This window comes from Marmota monax, unplaced genomic scaffold (assembly GCF_021218885.2).
Source record: "Marmota monax isolate L192 unplaced genomic scaffold, Marmota_monax_Labrador192_F-V1.1 WCK01_AAM20220418_F8-fsc01063, whole genome shotgun sequence".
In the NCBI taxonomy this organism is placed as follows: domain Eukaryota; kingdom Metazoa; phylum Chordata; class Mammalia; order Rodentia; family Sciuridae; genus Marmota; species Marmota monax.
The window spans coordinates 75587-91760 of NW_026693938.1; the positions used below are offsets into that span (position 1 = coordinate 75587).

Below are 16174 nucleotides of genomic sequence, written 5' to 3' on the forward strand. Positions count from 1 at the left end.
GCAGATTGCTTTATGACCATATTTATTAGTTCACTGGGCTGTGGAGACTGTATATAAAGAAAGCTCATTAATTTGGGTTTCACTACCATGGCATTTGTGGCCATGGCACAGGTGCTAGCCTGAAGCTTTTTCAATGCACTGCAGAGGAAGACCTTTTTGTAAAGTGAATTTGAATTGCATGACCAGAACTGTAAAGAATGATTTATCTCTTTGAGAGATGGGCTGGACATGTAGCTCAGTGGCAGAACATTTACCTAGCATGCCATGGTCCTGGGTTCTATCCCCAGGACCACCAAAAGAAACAAACAAAATGATAAAACACACACACACACACAAGAAGATGGACCATTTCAATAACTTAACAGTGTTCTTTTAAATATAAATCATTACTCGCTAATATAAGGGGGACATTGGGTTTGTGTGTGTGTTGTAATTTTAAATCATTTTTCTCTTATAGCAGGAAAACTTTAAATGGACTATTTAGTTTAATTAACATTACTCCAAGGATTCTGGAATAACAAAAGTACTTCACTTACTGATAGTTTAGATAGTTTCTCTTTTCTAACTAGATGAGTTTCTTAAGTTCACTGGAATTGATATTTTACAGAAAATCCTTTGACTCAACTTCTCATGTGCTATAATCATATGTCTATCAAAGAAGCTCCAGGGCTGATGGGACCATAAGACAGGGACATAGCCAGGTTTGCACAAGTCTCTTTCCTCTCTGTGGGAATTAATTAGCCATTTGGAAACATTTACCTGACATCACATTCTCCCCCACTCATAATAAAATTAGAAAGTGAATTATGACTTAATTGAACACATGTAGCCATACCAAAACAAAGAACAAGAAACAGGTAGCTTCCCAAGTAGAGATGTTTCTATTCAAGAGTTCCCAAAATATAAACAACACTTATGTGGCCTTCCAGCATAAAGCTGAATATACATGGCACACTGGAAAGATAATTTTCCTCATCTGCATGAGAAAAAAAGAAAGAAAGAAACTAGGGAACAATCAAACAGACAAAACTTCTGGCAGGGTAGTCACTTTCACTTGGCAGGTTGCCAAAGAACAATGGTATTTAGATGAGCAACTCTGAAAGAATCTGATTATTATAGCTGAAAGCTTATCTATAAAGAGTCTGGCATAGCATTTCTGTAAAGCAAAAGAAATCTGTGTTCATAGGCTTTTCTATATTAGGTTATTAGAAAAATAAACACACTTCAGGGCATGAGCTCAGTCACTAAACACAAACAGAAACAAAGATTCTTTTTTTTTTAAACTCAGACAATGCTTATTTTACAGCAGAATTGACAAATAAAGCTTTATTTTACACATTCAAAAAAAAAAAAGCCATCACCAGAGGTTTATACCTCTGTTTTGTGTGCTTCTTTCCAAAACAGCAAAATAGATATCCTCCCATCAAACCCTCCTTCCCTCCCTCAGGGCCACATGTGGCTGGTGTGGCTTTTTCTCTTCTGCAGACACAGAAACTGGCAGCCCTGGTCCCTCCTGAGTGAACCCTCCTCAAGGGAAGAGTGCCAAATTCCAAACACAGGAAAACAGGCACATTAATAACAACACTGTGCATTTCTGTGTCATTTCATTTATTGCTCACTGAGTTATAACCACCTTGGCTCTCCGCAGAAAACAAAGGATGCCCACCTGGAGATCAACCACCTGTGGGTCACAAGGTGCAAAGGGCAGCCCTGGCCAGATTCCAGCTGGAGCCTGATAGCATCCTGAATAGAAACTCAAATGTCCTGGCTTGTAGCCAGCCTGCAAGACACCACTTCTGGTCACCATGGGGAATGAAACCTGGAGAAAGAACTTTATGATTTGTACTCAGAGATGTTCCCCATCATAGAGGGGTGATTTTTCCAGTCATTCTATCCAGTGGTGTTCTTCCCAAAGTGATGGACTCTTGGCTCAGCAACAGGACTTCGATGAGAAACAGAAGAAATAGGGGACCTTGTCCTACCCAAGGCTGCTGTTTCATCAGGATTTCTTTACTTCATTTCAGATCATCAGTACCCCAAATTAATACCCACAATTCAGGCCAGCTTCATAAGAAATGCAAATTTCCATCTCATTCTGGGGTACATGATTTTTTTTTGGATGCCTTCAGTAAAAGATTTTACCAAGGTGAACTGCTGTGAAGTCATTTTTGCCTAAGAGGATCATCATGCAAGCAAACTAATTCTTTTCCTAAGCTACTATTTGGCAGCTTGCAGAAGACTTGGCTTCACCTTGAGAAACCATCCTTGGAGTGATCAGAAGAAAAGGATAAAGATTCTTCCTTTATTCATCCTCCTTGCTCTCATTCAGATGGCAAGCCTGGCTCACGTGTTTGAAGGTGAAGGACTGGTATTTCTCCATTATATATCTTCTACTAATAATGATTTGTTCAGATTTGTGCATGTTGCCACCGATTATGTTCAACATGATGACAAAAGAATGTTTATTTCTGGATAGAAGTGATTTACATCACAATCATCAAGGATTTCATAGAATATTTATACTCTGAGGAAATCTAGAATAAATTGAAAATTAGACTTTTTCACTCTTTGTAAGTTTGAATAATGCTCCAACTGTTTGCTATAGGATTATAATTTAGAACATGTGCTAAATATGTTATCAGGAAAGAATTATTTTAAAAAATCAAGCCAAATATCATGACTTACCACAAAACTTAAAAAAAAGGAAAGAAAGAAATCTCATTCACTTTCCAAAATCAAGATTAGTCATATGTTAATCTGTGAATCCTCATAAGAAATGTTCATTGTTCAAGAAGGGATCCTCCTCTAATGGTTGATAAGCGATTCTCCACAGCAGAGAAATGCTGGCATTTTTAAAATCTCTTGATTGATGTTTTCACTACTTATTCTTCAGGCTATAAGACAGAAAGGAACACAGTCTTACCTTCTTTCATATTACATATTCCAATGCCCCTCTCTTCTCTCTGCCTGCCTCCACCCACCTCCACCTCCACATTATTTCCACCATCAAATTTCGATAAAGCTGAATTTATACAGTGAATCTTTTAGGTGTTAAATAACCTTGTGTGTATAATAACTCAATTACCAATGCTATTTCCATGTATGTAGAAGAAAATTTATACCTCTACATGGCCGGTCCAGACACTAAATTCATTCCAAATGTTCCAAACATAAAAATAATAAATTTATTTTTACTTATGGCATGCTGCATATATCTATCTTTAATTTTCAGATATAACAATGTAACAAATTGTTCAGAGCAGAGAACAATGTTGTTAACACTTATATTTCAAAGTAACATTGGCTTCCTTCTCCATTCATTCAGAATTTTCTGTTAATAGGGAAAAAAATGTTTCTGGATTTTTTCTCAAAAAAGTATTGATTTTAAAGGATTTTAATTACTTTTCTTTCTTTCTGTTTAGAAGATGCTACCATTTATTACATACCTACTATGTGTCAGTCATTTCATATTTATTCTACATCATGACTTAATCCCCACAACTCCTTTAAGCTGAGTGCCACTTCCTCTTTTTGAAGGTGAGAAGACTAAGGCTTAAATTAGCTAACTCAATAGCATATAATCATACAGCTGTTAGAGACAGAATCTGAATCCTGAAAAATAAAACCAAATTAGGGGGCAACAGAGCTTTGTTTGACATTAATGTACAGGGGATTTCGCTCATGGTAGTGATGTGTTCTGACTGAAACAAGGCTGTCAAAATAGTGTCTTCTAGTAGCTGACTGTGAGCCTTAAGGCCATATTTTAGGGAAGAGTGTGGTGCAAGTGCTAGAGTGGGTTAGAACCCTTTTGTAGACTTTCGTGTCCCTCATCACTAAGATCCAATGCCTTAATAGAAATCTAATAACTCAAAGTTCAAAAGCTACAAAGGAAAAGTCTATTGACTCACCTAGAAACATACAGCATATCTTGAAATCTCATTTTCCAAGAAAAGTGCTGTCATAGAATATTCTAGGATCTGAATAAGAATTTGAATGTTGTTGGTAGAATGAAGACCAAAAGAAAATGAAGACTATAAGCATTTAAAAAAAAATAGCTTTGAAATTTTGCCTTGGAATGATCCAGGTAAGCACAGCCATTTTGTAATAGTTGCTATAAAGAGAAAAATTCTGTTTTAAAAATCTCACATTCAGTTTCCACCACCATCCGGTCATGACCTAAGGAAATTCTACAGTCATTCTCATCTTCATGAATTAATGTGACACAAAGGTTGGAAGTTCACACTGAGCAAACAAGTATAATTTCACTTTTATAAACTGCAAAGATGAACACTTCTCAAATTAAAATGAGCTTGAAGCATAGCACCTCTGTGTCATAGTAAAAAGACCAAATGAATCCTCAGCTGAGCTGTCTTCAGTCATGATTACATCATTAGATGAGACTAGATGAGAGGTTTTTTTTTTTTCAACTTATAGTAAATGTGGTATTTTAAGAACTTAATCCCATAATGAGTGAAAATATCATTGGTTTCCTTTTTATAGTCAGCATAATTATTTGGATCCTTTCTGAACACATAGAAGTAATGACAAATTAAAATACCTTTCAATTCCATATAGCTTTTATAATTATTCATGCATTACTGTTATCATTGCTGGAATGGATCCTTCAGATTTTAGTCAGCATTCCATTTGAAACAAAAGAACATGGAAAATTTTATAGCTATTAATAAATATGCAGCCATCCAATCTAAGAGGAAAATTCTTTTTCATCTGAGAGATAAACTGCATAATTCATGTATTCTCAGAAATTTCTTTAAATAGAAAATTGAAGAAAAGCATGAGAAAAAAATTGTTATATTGTTTCTATTTGCAGTAAGGGACAATCTTTGTTCTCTAAGTCTTAAATCTGATTTGATTGACAGGTACAATTTCAGCTGCATCCTATATACGCCAGTCACATAGTCCATCCACCAAATGTTCTATATAACAATAAACATTATGCCCACGTGACCTCTGTTTCATTTTTGCATATTTACCAAAAAAAAGTAACTAGATGTTAAGAGAGACTTTATTAGTATCATGGAATGTAATTAGAAAAAAAATAGAGCCATTTTGAATGGATACCAACATTCCACTAAAAGAGAAGTTTCCGTGTCAGGGAATTATGGAGCTGCATCTAATTTCTGTGAACTCCAGACCCCACTGGAGCTCTAGCCCTACAGGGATGTGATGGCCTGCAGGACAAGTCAGATGAGAATCACACCTGCAAAACCAGTTAAGTACCAAAAATTCCTCTTCTTTCCACTATCCTCTCTTTTCTACACCCTGACTTACAATGACCTACAAGAGGGGTGATGCTCTGAGCTGGGTATCAGACAGAAGTCTTTATGCAGACAGGTTAAACTACTGAAAGTGATCTCACCCTCAAAAATGCCAAGAAATATACACAATCTTCCTGAGACATTATCAAGGTGAAGAAGTACAGAAAAAGAGATTTGACCACCATGTGTTCGCAGGGAGTAGCTAGAGAGAAGTTTAATGATTTATTTGTCACACACTAAATTGAAATTGTCCAATAAATCAATTAAAAAATAAAGCAGAGCACTCTCAGTTATTAGAAAGTCTAGCTTCTGATAGCCAGATAGTAAGTTCACAGTCACAAACAAACCAAAAACCACCATGTCTATGGCTCAAATGAAATGATAAGGATAAATTTGTTAGATGCAGAGGAGTCACAGACATTTTCCACAACCATGTTGCTAAACAGTCATGACTTTGACATTATTCAATCTGTCACTTGAAAGTGAATGATACCAAGAAATTAACACCTTTGCTCAATTTATCAAAATAGTACCAATGATAAACCAAGTGAAATTATATCTTCTACTTTCTATTCTGTACCCCTCCTCCTACCCCTGTATTCCCTATCTTAAAGGCAGAAATTTAGATTTTGCCTAGACTGGTTTGACTCTTGAATATGCTATTTCCTCTGCATCCAGTGACCCATACCTTATTCCAGGCTCTTGACATTTGTACTAGTCTTTTATCTGGCACCTTTGCAACCATCATACTAGAGGTTCAGTGCTATGCCGGCAGCCCAACACCTCCTGGAGAAAATAAAATATCTTTGCACAATACACAAAGGTCATTGATGATGTGATTGCTGCCTTTTTCTCTAGTGCCATCTACTGTAAGTGAACCTTTCAGGATTACCCTACATCTCCATGACTCCAGAGAATTACTTGAGGTTCCTAAACCTGCCATGTTCTCCTGTACTGTTTCAGTTTGCACAGACTCTTCTTTCTGTCTGGAAACTCACCTCTGCTCCCTTCCCTTGCCCACATCCTCTCATTCTGTGTGGAAGCATGCCTCTTCCACGTATCCTTTTCTGAATTCACCCTGACACCACAAAATGTACTTGGGATGTTTTCAGTAGACACTTGGGAATGGAGAACAAAACCTTAATAGCCAAAAGCTGCAGGAAGTGATCACTAAATTTCTGGGTTAAAGACAAGGGTTCTGGTGTTCTGTTTCCAGGAAGGTTGTATGTCAGGAGATTGAAGGGTTTGGGGAACAAAAAGAAGAGAAAAAGACTGTGAGAGCAGGGAATGAGACAGAGAGACAGTGAAGCCAGGCAGGTGGTGTTGTACTGTGTACAGTGCTCTCTCTGAACGATGCACAAATCTTAAATAGTTGTCTAAACAAATAATTTTTGGCAAAGTATTAGTTTTTAGTGTAATTCTATGTAGTCTAATTGATACAGGGGCAGGGTAGGAGGAAGACACAATCAAATGCATAAGGGGAGAAAGATGCAGAAAGAACATAAGGCATTGAGAGTTTAAAGTGAAGGCCTGGCTTTCACCCTTAACATGTAGTCCTATGTCAGTTCAAGATGAACTGAAGGTGGGATGGGATCAGCTGACATCTCTGATTTCTAATAAGCACAAGGTGAATCTATATAAGTTCTTGAACAAACAAATCCTATATACTATAACCTAAGGGATAAAGATATACTTGAAGATAATTGGGCTAATTCAGAGAAAAGTCAGGTATTATAGACAGAAATGAAGAACATTCAAAAGTACAGGGTATTTAAAATGAATGCAGCTTACTTCTTAATAGACATAGACTAGCAAAATTGATAAGAATGATTTGTAATTAATTTACCAAAACACCTAAGAAAATAAGCCTCCTCTGCTTATATAGAATTTGAGTTGTTTATATGCAAATGAATGCTCCTGATGTATTTCAGAACAGTTTAGTCCCTTAAGAAGGCAAATATTCTCTTTATAATCTTGTTTACACTATTCATTTGCTCTGCAAAACATTTTTCATAAAACCTCAAAATAATGAAATGTTAGAGCCAGAAGGGACCCCAGGGATTGTCTAAGAAAGCCCGATATCATCATTTCACAAATGAAAAAACTTGAAGGAGCCCCTAAGACATATATATTCTTGCTATTCCTGAGGTCTGCAGCTTCATGCCCCAATCCCCTGTTCTGGGGTGACTCCATGCATCCTGTGCAGACTTTAGCCACAGTAGGCAAATGCAAACAGAACAGGAACCTGCAGAGTGCTAGCCTTGGAGGCATCATTAGTATGCATTAGTCTCCTAGACTGAAGTCCAAAGAGCCCAGCTCCCCTTTCCATTCACCTATGGAACAGGAAGCCTGGTTAATTCCTATTTATTTCTAAGCTTCAGTTTCTGCATTCTCTCTTCCAAACTTTCTGTGCTGCACTTATCCACCACCCCTTTTTCCTAGTTGGGTGCCAGTCCTAAGTGCTTTCCTTGATTATTTCATTAACCATCTCATATTACAATACGTTGTTCACGGTCTTTGCTCCCATCAAATAAGCCTGGGAACTGTGTCTCTTTCTTTCTGTAGTTTCAATGCTTATAACAAGCACTACAAGTGATACATAACCTTTTCCTAAATAAACACATGAAAACCAGGAAAGGAGTCAGTTGCCAAATTAGGAAGAAGACTAACTCCCAAATCTTCACATTTCTCCTTTACTATCCTATCCTGGGAAAGCCCATTCCTATTCTGCATTTTCAGATAAGAAAAATTAGTATTTAGAGCATCCCTATCTCTATTATTAGCCCTTTGACTATTCTTATATATGCCAAAGACTTATAATTAACAGATCTAAACTCCACGTCAATTATTAACATCCAACATCCACTATTTGGATGTTCCTATATAATGTCATCATTAAACCTCTTTTACCCATCTATAAAACAAATACATCAATGATATTTTCCTCATAGGAGGGTCATTAGGATAAAATGAAATAATGTATTTGAATGTGTCCAAGAACCACTAAAAAATTAGACATGCTTATGTCCTTAACCTTCCTCTTAATCATTTGAAAGAAAATTTTCTGTATGTATAATGAAGAGTTAGCCCAGCATTTATCTCAGACTCTGAGATGGAGGTCTTTAATCATCGGAATTTCTCGAATTACAGAATGATCTTTGCTATTCATGGTAGACCTTGGTATTTATGCTAATGAAATGACTCTTGATGAATCCCTAGTTTCAGGAGGAGGCTAGCTATGCTGTTAAGATCAACCATGAGTTGAGGGATGAGGCCATATGATACCAGCTAAGAGAAGGGCTGGAGATTAAGATCACATAGCCAATGAGTCAAGCAATCTTACATAAATAATGAAACCACAATGAAAACTCTGGACACCAGAATTCAGTTGAGCTCCCTGGTCAGTGAATACATCAGAGTGTTGGGAGGGCAACGTGTCCTGATTCCATAAAGACAAAGCACAGAAGCTCCATGCTGGGGTCTCTCTAAGACCTTGTTCTCCACACTTCCTCATTTGGCTGATTTGTTTCCATTATAATAAAGTTATAATGAAAAGTGTAGCTTTTTCCTGAAATTTGTGATTCTTTCCAGTGAATTATTGAGCTTAAAGTAGTAGTGGAAACTCCCAAAATTGTAGGCAGTTTGTCAGAAGGACAGGTGAGCTCAGAGCTCTCAGAGCTTGTAGCTGATATCTGAAGTGTGGGTGGTCTCGTTGAAGGCTGAGCCCTTAACTTGTAGGATCTGTACACTGATTTATTAGCGTCAGGACTGTGTTGCATTACTGCAATAGAAAACTTATCTGTTTGCTTTTTAATTTACAGAGCCCAATTCTTACAAGGCAACCACTGAGAGGGTTCAAAGTGGTATCCCAGGAATTTCTCTGCAGAGAAGAGGCATTGCAATGTTGTCAGAGAGTAAGTTTTATCATCAAATGTTTGACCTCAAATCCCACTTCTAGCAAATACTAACCTGTGTCCTCTGCCTTAATCTCCTGATCCATAAAATAGATATTATTATATCATATGCATAGATTTCACAGGGCTGCAGTGACAGAAGAGCTAATATAAGAAGTGAGTTAATATATAGAAGTATTATATAGCTGGTACATAGAGTGAAAAAACAAATGTTGCCTTTTATTTATTTTCACATTCTACATTGATCTCAGTTTTAGGCTAAGTTGATTAATGAGTCTTGCATAATTGGCACAGAGAGACAGACAGTGAGACAGAGAGAAAGAGAAATAGAGAGAGAGAGAGAGAGAGAGAGAGAGAGAGAGAGAGAGAGAGGAAGAGAAAAGAGAAAGAAAGAGGAAGAGAAAGCAAGAGAGAGAGAAAAAAGAGAGAGAGAGAGAGATGACAAAAAGTGATACTTTCCAGAAAACAAGAGCAGTTCTGGTTCTACCTGTTCCAAGAGAAGTAAAGGATCATGATAGAAACAATGGAAAGTAGCATAAAGATGGTGGAGGTTGGAGGTAGACTAATACTGATAAGTATATCATACTAACCTCTCCAATAAAGGGAAGCTGAAATGATCTAGGCTATACTTCCCACTATGTATCCAATGGCCACATGTGGCTATTTAAATACAAAGAATTTAAATTTAACACAGATACAAATTCATTTCCCTGCTGGCACTAGTCACATTTCTAGTATTAACAGCCACAGGTATCTAGTTGTTCTTTATTATATAGAGTAATTATAGAACATTTCCATGATCACAAAACATTTTTTTTGGACAATGTTGGTCCAGAATCATCAAAAGTATCTGATTTCAGATATATTTTAAGGGTAAATCATAGTTCATAGTTTTAATAATTCTATAGCTATGTAAAGTCCATTAATTTTCTCCCAAGCAGAAAACAAAAGGAGGAAACATGAAGGATAATTTTTTAGAGAGATGGACCACTACTGTGTTCAAAGAATCTATACCTCTATCTTGAACATTTTAGTACCTATCGGCTTAGGCAGCAGATGAAGAGAAAATGTCAGAACTCTTGATATACTGTCTTCAGCCCCTTCAGCTCACAAGCAGACTGCCTGGGGTACATGTTGTTTAAAAACCTGAAGGCCAATGTCAATCAACTATTAATAGGCTCAGGTCATCAACTCTGGAAATGAAAGGCTGCTGCCCAAACCTGGCCCTCAGGCAGAATGGGATGAAGGCCTGAGTTGGTAAAAGCTTGTGTTGGTGTGGTAGGTGGGGAGGTTAGAGGAACGGAAAGTGGTGAAGACTGGAATAAAACAACCCACACACTTTGTGAGGTATATATCTGAGAAGAGTGGGACCTACAAGGGAATGGGGTGCAGCCCTCCCTGAAGAGGGAGGTTCCAAGCTACAACAGAGATGAAGGTTGCAGGAGGGTGATGGAAGAGACATGATAGTCTACCCACATGTAGGCCCCTGAGAGATTGAGATAGACTCTAGCTGGCAGGCTAGTAGATAAAATAGTAATAATGTATAATACAGTTTTAACAAGAAATTATTTGACAACAATTATATTATCATCAACCCCCCCCAAACATTATGTGATGCAATGAATGAATATACAAAGATCATTAAGTTAAAATCTATGCCAGGATTTGCCCCAGAATGGATACATTTCAAGTGTCATTTCATTTCCTGAGCCTGATTCCTCATCTATTCAATGATTAAAAGGACAAACCCATTCTCTAGATCTTCTTCACCTCCAACATGCTAAAATCCTATGGTCTGCTCAAAGGACTACACCAGAAATAGATTCAACCTTGTTTGTCTTTCCATTCTAAGATTATCAGTTTTTTTGTGAGTCTCATCTAAATAACAACAAACTTCAAAATGCCAAATCTGCAGAAAGAGAGAATTCTATAACCAGCTTTCTTTTCTTTTTTTCCTTCAGGCTCAGAGTTTATGTGCTAACCAGCACCCACTACAAACACAGCCAAAACTTTCAGCAGATGTCCATATTCACTACTGAAAGCTGTCAGCACATTTTGTCAACACAGCCAAATTCTCTTATAAATGTGCTGATAGGCCAAAGAAGAGGCTAGAGAAAACCAACGTATGAGCACGGAAAGGCTCTTAGTGGCTGTGGTCAGTGTGACAATCTCCAGGGCATCCAGGTGTGGATCAAAGTCCTCTACGGAGGACATCAATATCAATAGTATCTGCATAAGACTAACTAAATGATGTGGGAACAACTCATCCATGAGTAGGAATCATCTTACTAAAAACCCGCCATGATCTCCCACTCCTTATGAAGGTATCCTCCCGATTGCCCCATGATGCAAAGTGAGGTACACTGCTGTGGGGTGTCACTGGATACTACCTGAGTCCTGTAATCCACAGAAAATTCCTTCACCTCTCTGAGCCTCAGTCCTCTAACTTCTAAATTGGGGGTTAGACATCTACTGCATAGGACATTTGTGAAGTATAAAGGAGTTAATGAATGTCCTTTGTTAGTGGGAAAATTAGTGATAAATAAAGCTATCCAGATAGAAATCTAGAATTTTAACTTTGTATTATCATATAAATTTAATATATAACTCTAATTAAGATAAGATAATTGTAAAGGTCAGGCGAGCATCAGAGGAAGAGACCACCAAGAGACTGTCTCATGCAACAGCAAAGGGTTTATTGGGGGTCCAGCATGTTGGGGCTCACAGCTCACTTGAATAGAGCAAAGAGCCCTGAGAACAGCTTAAGCAGAGCTTATATACTTTCCTTGGAGAGGGCAGGGAGGGAAGTTCATTGATGGGTCAGGGCGAGTGGGCGGTTTGCCTGCAACCGGGTGAGGGAATACATTCTGCAGTTTGGCAGTTGGGGACAGCACATTCTGGGAACAAGATTAGCAAACAGTTCTCAAGATTATTAACCTTTCATAATGAGATAACACATTAGCCAAATAAAACATCATCAATGATTTGTTTACATGAAGAATCTCTGTCATCATGGACTTCCAAGTTTCCAAGGAATCAAATATATTTGAGCTATTGAGAACAAGACACTTGTCAGATTGGAGGTGCTGGACACTTTGGCCTAGGAAGATGGGAAATGTAAAGATCAATGAAACCAGTGGTGGAGTGGGCAGGGCACAGAAGAACAGAGAGGCATCACAGAGAAGGTTCAGATATTGTGGGAGGGGTTGCTTGAATAAATTTTCTGCTTTGCAACTCTGCCCTGACCAACTTAGTGAGCTGAGGAGATTTTCAAAGTGTGACAGGTGTTATCTGATTTTTTTCATGCTGGTTATAGTAAGTTTTAAGAATGATGCTTTAAAGGAAGAACTGTTGAGCAAAAGGGAACCAAGATTGATCACTTGGAAAATTCTCAACCTTTCCAGAAAGAAGAAAAATGCTAAAATTTAAAAATTGGCTTCCGAGTGTATTTTATCCACACTTCTACTTTCTACAATTTCAGTTACCTATAGTCAAACATGGTCTGAAAATATTAAATGGAAAATTTGAGAAGTTAATAATTCATAATTTTAAATCTGGTAAGCATAATGATGAAATCCTGCACCATTCCATCAATCCTATCTGGGACATTATTCATTCCTGTCTTGCATTTCCATGGTGTATATTGTACCCTCCCAATGGTCACTTAACAACTGTCTTACACATCAGATCAGCTGTTGCAGTACTGCAGTGCTTTTATTCATGTAATTCTTACAAAATAGCCTAACTTTACATCACAATGCCTATGTCACTCACCTCACCTCATCATAACATCTCACATCATAACAAGGAAAACTGTGAGTATAGTAGAATAAGATATAAGGGTCCTTCTCAGAAGGACCCCAAAGGTTCCAAAGGGCTTTTCTTAGAGTGATTTGTGGATATGACTTCTTTTCTGGTAAAGTAAACCCAAATAAGATTCCAAAGATCTCACAAAGTATTTGAGACAATGACATCAACAGAAACACTGCCATTTTAGACTGATAAAAGCAGAGATGGCATGAAAGGAAAAGAGGTCAGTCAACTCCTGAAGTTCTACTGTTGGAAGTCAGACAATAAACTACTGGGGAGTTTCACCAGCTTTTTTGAGGAAGGATGGCTGACTCCCGCCAACCAAGGCAGGTTTACCTTCTGAAATGACTTCTAAGATCTCTGAATCCTGGATTCCATGTCCTGGTGTAATCCTGTCCTTTGGAATGTTTCCAACACTTGGACTGTGACGTGTATATGGTATGCACATCCTTCTCTTTCTCTCTCTCTCTCTCTCTCTCATTTGCCCTGATGGCTGCTTGTTGCTATTTGTTGTGAGCTTCCCATGCCCAAAGATGCCCCTGGCCAGTAGTTTACTAGTTGTTCCAACAACTTACCAGGAACCAAATCCTACCAGAAATCATTTGAGTGAGTTTGGAAGCAAATCTGTCCCTAATTGAGACTTAAGAAGGCTATAGCCATGGTTGAAGTCTTATGAGAAATTCAAGAGTGGGTAGCCATGTTAAGTTATTCCTGGATTCTTAAATCACAGGAACCATGAGATAATAAATGTTCTTTCAAGTCACTAAGTTTTGGGGTAAGCAACAATAGACAACAAATAGTGTTATAGGTTGAATTGTGCCCCTTCCTAAATTCATATGTTGATGTCCTAGCCCCATTACCTCAGAATGTGACCTTATTTGGAGATAGAGTCATTGTAGATACAATGAGTTAAGATGAGGTCATCCTGGAAGAGTTGGCCTCTAATCCAACATGACTGTTGTCCTTAGAGAATGCCACATGAAGACTGGAGCTCTGCTGGCACAAGCCAAGCAGCTACCAGAAGCTAAGAGACAGTGCTGGAGCAGGTCCTGCCCTAGCACCTTCAGAGGGCACAAAACCCTTTTGTCACCTTGAGCATCTTGGCTTTCTAGCCCGAAATGTGAGACAATAAATTCCTGTCATTAATGCCACTCGGCTTGTAGGTGTTTGTTATGGCAGCTACAGCAATTAAGACAGGCACTGAATGGGAGGAGGAGTGTGATCATGGAGTGTACCAAGCAGGAGGGGCATGTGCAAGGAAAAGTTTGCCCTGACCCCACAAGTCCCCTGAAATGCTGATATCTCCTAACTAAAGTCTGGTGAAAAAAGAAGACTAATCAAATACCATCTCTTCAGAGCTGTGCTGATCACAGAACAATGTACTGATTCACCCAGGTGGACATGGGCCTTGCAAAATGACCTCCTTCACAACCTCACAAAGGTAAGTGGGGTAGGGTAGCAGCAGGAACACAGGCACAAAAAAGGGAAAAGGCAATACAAGGAAAAAAATTCTACATGTATGTTACCTATACTATACATGATCAGCCCTAGGAAAAAAAGAAAAATTGACTCCATTTTGTGGAAATCAATTTACAGCACTAGCTGACCTATTTAAAGAAACCATGGAATGAATCACTTTAAGAAGGAAAAAAAATTATCTTCCAATGTACCTCTTACATAAATTTTGGCTCTATGGAGAAGCACATCTGAGCTCATTTCTGAATGTGATCGAGTGGGATTCTAAGTATTAGGTTCCATCAATTCTCAAACTCCATGTATTCACTTTTCAGTTAATACACAAAAGAAATTGATTATGGAAAATGAAGGACTGAAAAACTGACAGTCTGATTAAAATTCATGCTGACTGCTTCTCATTCAGTGCTGGGAAGTCCTAGTGGGGATGAAAATCCTTTTTTTTGTTGACTTTGTTAATACTCAAGAAGAAAGACTGAAGAAATGAATTACATTCCAGGAGTCCACAGAGAAAAACACCGATTCCTGAGACAGCATAATTATCTGCTTCCCTCTGATGACCTTTACTTCCCGGTGACTGGCAAAGAAAGGGAAGAGAGCAGGGCTCTCAAAGGCTCTGTGTGAGCTGCAATTGCCAGGAAATCGCTCTGTTCCTAACCTATTGCTACAGAAATGTAGGTTAGGTGCAGCACATAAAGCTGCATGGAAATATGGCTCAATACTGCTCCTGCCAGATCCTCTGAGCACAGACTCACACCAGAGGCTGGTCTCAGTAGAGGATAATTTTTTAAAAGGATTTAACACACACATAACAAATGGGGAAAATATGGAAGTGTAATCATGATAAAGACTGACATTTTTCAAGGTGCATCATTTGCAATATTTTGATTAGCTCCCATTTCGGAATGGCTAAGCAGCTTATGTTAATAAACCGCAAACTCCAATTAGACATCTGTGTGTGCAGTCTAAATGGAACCCTTGGCTGGCTTGTGTGTCACTGGTTTTCCCACAGTTTGTCCGTGTGCGACTCAGTCTGGGCATCCAGAAGGTTTTCAGTGATCTTGTGAGCCACTAGGGGTTGGCATAGGAGCCCCCGCTGCTCTTTTGTTGATGTTATTTCTTTCTCTTCTTGGCTTTTCCCACAAGTCCCTCACAGTCTGACTCCATGACCTAAAATTCAGAGTCTAGAAAGCAGCAACTCCCTGCAAGGAACCCTCCTGTTGACTGCATGAAAGCATTTAACTGGCTATATGAAAACAGAAGAAATCATAGCATGATGGGGCCAGACAGATCCAGATAGGACTTTGAACCTTTCCATTTTCTAATCATGTGACTTGGGAAATTTGCTTATGTTTTCTTAGCCCTGACCTCTCACCTGTGAACGGAGATATTAATATCTGACCCTTACACATATTTAGAGCCAGGCACGATTGTAATATTCTGGGGACACAGCAGGAAATCCAAATGACAGAAACCCATGTCTCATATTTTTGTATGAACAGATTGGTGATGAATAAAAATAAGAAAATTGTATGATACATCAGAAGATAAGGACTTTAAAGAAAAATCAAGCAGAGCAGGGGGTGAGGAGGACATGGGATTAGGAGTTGCAAATTGAAATAGGGTGGCCCAGGAAGGCCTGGTGTGGAGATTGCCATTGGTCTGTGGTTGTCAGGGAAGAAGCAGTCTGACTTATCA

At 38.4% G+C, this 16174-nt stretch overlaps 2 long non-coding RNA genes across 5 annotated transcripts; one reads left to right on the forward strand and one right to left on the reverse strand.

The window, feature by feature from the left end:
* The first annotated feature begins 1153 nt into the window (after nucleotides 1–1153).
* Nucleotides 1154–12427, forward strand: LOC131424925 (uncharacterized). Of its 4 annotated transcripts, XR_009228579.1 has the most exons (5): nucleotides 1164–2357; nucleotides 3423–3537; nucleotides 5117–5232; nucleotides 9101–9193; nucleotides 11155–12427. It is a non-coding gene; the product is annotated as an uncharacterized LOC131424925 (long non-coding RNA). The 4 variants fall into 4 exon arrangements; XR_009228577.1 differs by having other exon boundaries at nucleotides 1154–2357; nucleotides 3423–5232; XR_009228580.1 differs by lacking the exon at nucleotides 5117–5232 and having other exon boundaries at nucleotides 1167–2357.
* On the reverse strand, nucleotides 1592–10276 carry LOC124106296 (uncharacterized). The gene is made up of 2 exons (XR_006856054.2): nucleotides 2686–10276; nucleotides 1592–2534 (listed from the first exon to the last, which is right to left on the reverse strand). It is a non-coding gene; the product is annotated as an uncharacterized LOC124106296 (long non-coding RNA).
* Nucleotides 12428–16174: the final 3747 nt, after the last annotated feature.